Genomic DNA, 4,214 nt, shown 5'->3' on the forward strand with positions numbered 1-4,214 from the left:
CATTGTCTTTTTCTCTATTTATCCAGTTCAGGAGGTCCGATATCGCCGTTATCGTCGACTTGTTCCTCCTGAAACCATACTGCCTTTCGTCGTACAAGTTCATCCTTTCCAGGATGACTTGCAGTCTCCTGTTCAAGATCCTGTCGAGCACTTTCCCCAGGGTCGGAAGGAGGCTGATCGGCCGTTCTCCGCCGCTTTTCTTCCTGATCCAGCATATCCGGGCTGTTTTCCATACTACGGGAAAATATCCTGCATCATAACAGTTCTTGTACAGCGTTATGATGCTGGATTTATGCGTGCTCCAGATCTGCTTGATCAGTTCGTTGGGTATGCCATCCAGTCCCACTGCTTTCCTAGTTTTCAGCGTGTTGATTGCTGCTTCCACTTCCTGTTCTGTGATGTTTTCTTTACCGATTTCTGTGCTAGGCCAGCTGTCGTTGTTAATATCGGCTATAGCTTCTTCGATTTCTTTTCTTTCTGTTGGGTCCGCCTCCGGATGGTATTTCCTAATTTTTGCTCCTTCCCTTCGGTTGGCACCTTCGACAGTTGCTTCCTCCTGGGTGGGGGCCTTCTGACCTCGCTGTACTCCTATCTTCCTAAATACCTCCCATACCGTGTGCCATGGTTTGGTCTCGATGGTGTTGTTTATCACCGAGTTCGTGTATTCCCTTTTCTTGTCGTTGATGAGGTCCCTGTATTGTTTTTTCTTGATCCTGTGTTCTGTAATGAGCATTTGATTTTCTGTGGTGTTTCTGATTCGTCTCTTGGAAATGGCTAGTGCCCGCTTCTTCTCCTCGCACTGCGCGTCCCACCAGTCATTTCCGTGTTTGATCGTGATAGCCCTCTTTTTTATCCTGTTGCTCATTCCTTTCAGGATCTGTTGGAGTACGATGGCTTGTTCCTCTATCACCCTGGTCTCCACGGTAGGTGTGATATTCATTGGGATATTTGCGAAGCGTTCTCTGATGGAATTCCAGTTCGTGTTTCTGAAATCCCATTCAGATTTTTTGGTCTTCCTGGCCTCGTGTTGCCCGTGTATCTCAAATTCAATGTATTTGTGGTCACTCAAGGTTTCTTCGGTTGCATTGATGTTCCAACCGCTAACCTCGGTGCCCCTGCTCCAGGTGGTGTCCACGTTGCTTCTGCCCCTGCTTGTGCTGAAGGTTGGCCTCGTGTAGTCCCCTTCGGCGAGCTGCAGTCCTTGGCTCACTGCCCAGTTGAGGAGTTCTTCACCTCTTGTGCTGTTTTCAGCACTGCCCCACAGTCCATGTTTGGCGTTGAAATCGCCGGCCAAGATCCATTTTCCGGTATACTCCTCCAGGTACTGGGAGATGTATTCTATGTTGGGTAGATTTGCCCCTCCGGGTTCCTCATAGACGTTGGTGATGACTGCGTCGCCTATATAGACAGAGGTGATGTTCTGGGAAGACATGTTTTCTATCAATGTCGCCTTAATGGTGTCCTTGATCCATGTCTCCGTTTTCGTCCTGGGTCCTTTGCTGTACATCAGCCAACCTTCCCATGCCGTCGTTTTAGGTGTCGGTTCTTGGATAAGGACTATATCAAATCCGCCTTCCGACGCCTTTTTCCTCATCAGCGCTGTTGCACTGACACCTTTCCCAGTGTTGAATTGCAGGGTTTTCAGCATCCGTAGTCTGTTATTCTTCGGTTGTCCTGCCTTTTCCTATTTTGTTGCGGGCAACTATAGTCTGTTGCCTTGTGTTTTAATTCTTCGGTCTTTGTTTTCCCGGCTCTCACGCAGTTAATGCACTTGTGCTCCTCTGTTTTGCAGGAATTGCCCTCGTGTTTTTCCCCACACTTGTAACAGGCCGGTTCTGTCGCCGTGCAATTTCTATGGCTGTGCCCGTAGCGACAGCACCTCATACATATCAAGACACTGGTCGTTTCTTCGACCCGGTATCTTAGCATGTCCACGATGACTGTGCGCTCCTTCATTATCCTGCTGAAGATCTGCGGGGCTACTTCTAGAATCCAGTTCTGCCTCTGGAATTTGCCGGTCCACGGGATATTTTTAATGATTTTGATATGCTTTGCCTCCGGGTGTTCTTCAATCAGCGTTTTTATTTCCTCGTTTTCATTTATTATGTCCTGTATTATTTCCTCGCCCTTTACATTACTGGGAAGACCGATTAACTTAATGCGAGGATTCAGCCTAACGCCTTCTTTAATTTCTGCTGTCTTAACGGTTTGCATTTTCTCCTTTACGGCCTCCTTTTGCTCGGCGGTTTTGCATTCTACTACTACCGATCCGTTTTTAAGGACTCTAATGCCCCTAAATCCCGTCTGTAGTTCCTTTGTTGTTATGTGCTTCTTGAGTTCCATTTTAGTTTCTTCACCAGTTTTGTTGCTGAAGCTGACGATTATTTCGTTTTTTTGTTTATTTTTGTCCGGGGGTGCCCATGCTCTGGTCGTTTCCTTTTTCTTGTTCGGTATAGTTGTTTTGTTTCCAGTTTTTTGTAAGGCTTTGGCATAGCTTAACTTGTTTGCGTTATTCTCGGGGTGTGGTATCTCCGTTTGTTTCTCGGTATGCCGTGTTTTTTCTAGGTTCATGATTTTATCCTCCATCCGTGCCATTTGCTCTCCCATTTTAGTGAACATATTTTCTATGCTGCTATTTTGTTCCTGTTTCTTGGATTTCCGTTCCATGAGGTCCGTTATGTCCTCAATTTTCTGTAGGGTTTGTAGGATGACGGTACGGTCTCCGATACCGTATTGCATCTTTTTAGATGCTTGATGGATTTTCGTCGCTCGTCCCTTTATCACATCCAGGCATAGTTTAATAGATTCTCTTAGTCCGGCGATGTCCCTTCCGATTAATATGCTCATTGTGAGTCCCGCCAGTTCATCTTCTTTCCCGTCTAGATCGTTCTCTCCAGCGTTAGCTTCGACACCTTCATTAACTTCTTTTTCGGTAACTTCCAGTTGCTCGGTGTCAGTTGTCTTTTTTCTAGCTTGTCGCTTCTCCATTTTATTGCAGTAGTATTAGTTCCTTATTAAAAACGCATATTAATGGGGCTGTGCCCCGATGGGAGATAGCGTTAAAGACCCTATTTATTGTTATTATTGAATTGTGTCACGTATCAGTCAATTATGGCGAGTGCGCTCGGATGATCACTTTGAAAAAATGGCGACCGCCCCTGGCTGCTGGCTTATTTCTTGAGACCGCTGCTAGATGGCGCAAGTGCAACCGATTTTTGAAAAATTGGTGACTGCGCTGTGGTGGGGGCTGTTGTGACCGATTGGTGACGGCGCTGAGTTGTTGACAAGATGGCTTGTTTCTCAAGCTCACGGCTAGATGGCGATAGTGCAGCCGATTTCTGTCAATTTGGCGACTGCGGAGGGCTTCTGCCTCGCTGTGAGCACCGCTAGTAGATGGCGCTGGTGCTGCCGATTTCTGATGATTCGGCGACTGCGGAGGGCTTCTGCCTCGCTGGGAGCACTGCTGATAGATGGCGCTAGTGCAGCCAATTTCACTTAAAATTGGTGACTGCGCTGATGTCGTGTTGGAGTGGTGACGGCAGTGGGATATTTATTTATCTTCAGGCGAGATGGTGACGGTAGAGGGCCCCTACAGATCGTTGAAATGGCGAATGCGCTGGTACGCTCGTCAAGAATAATTAATTGCCCGGATATTTATCAACAATGATCATCACAGTTCACACTAATCACTAACACAAGTACAAACTAACACAATAGACTACAATGTAATAATATGAGGGTTGTTTACTACAGAGAATGTTAATTAACAAATAGCAAAATAAAGGATTTACAGACAAATACACTTGGTATTCTCTGGATTGTTCACTAATTAGTCAGTTATTGTTCAAAAGTTGATACGATCCTACCTTATTGTGTCCAATCGTCGACCGTTGATTTGGTAGTTCAGCTCCCTTGTGCTTCCGATGGATTTATCGGATTTTTGCACTAACACTGCTGACCGATGATTAACTGCACTGTATTGTTAAATAAATTCCGTATTTAACAATGCAACAAATTCACTCCACGTGTTCGACACAAGATTTTCTCGTCGGTTTTGAATATTTACGCGTTATCACTGAAATTAATATCGTTTTACGTTGTTTTTGCGATAAATTTCACGAGAACTCGCGGATTGTTTAAACAAAAACCCCGTAGATTTTCCCTATCTACACGTGCTTGTATTGTTTATAAAAATTCCCGTTATTCGCTGTCGA

This window comes from Rhynchophorus ferrugineus, unplaced genomic scaffold (assembly GCF_030347505.1).
Source record: "Rhynchophorus ferrugineus isolate W39M unplaced genomic scaffold, kcgeb_rfMv2 rfM324, whole genome shotgun sequence".
Lineage (NCBI taxonomy): Eukaryota > Metazoa > Arthropoda > Insecta > Coleoptera > Curculionidae > Rhynchophorus > Rhynchophorus ferrugineus.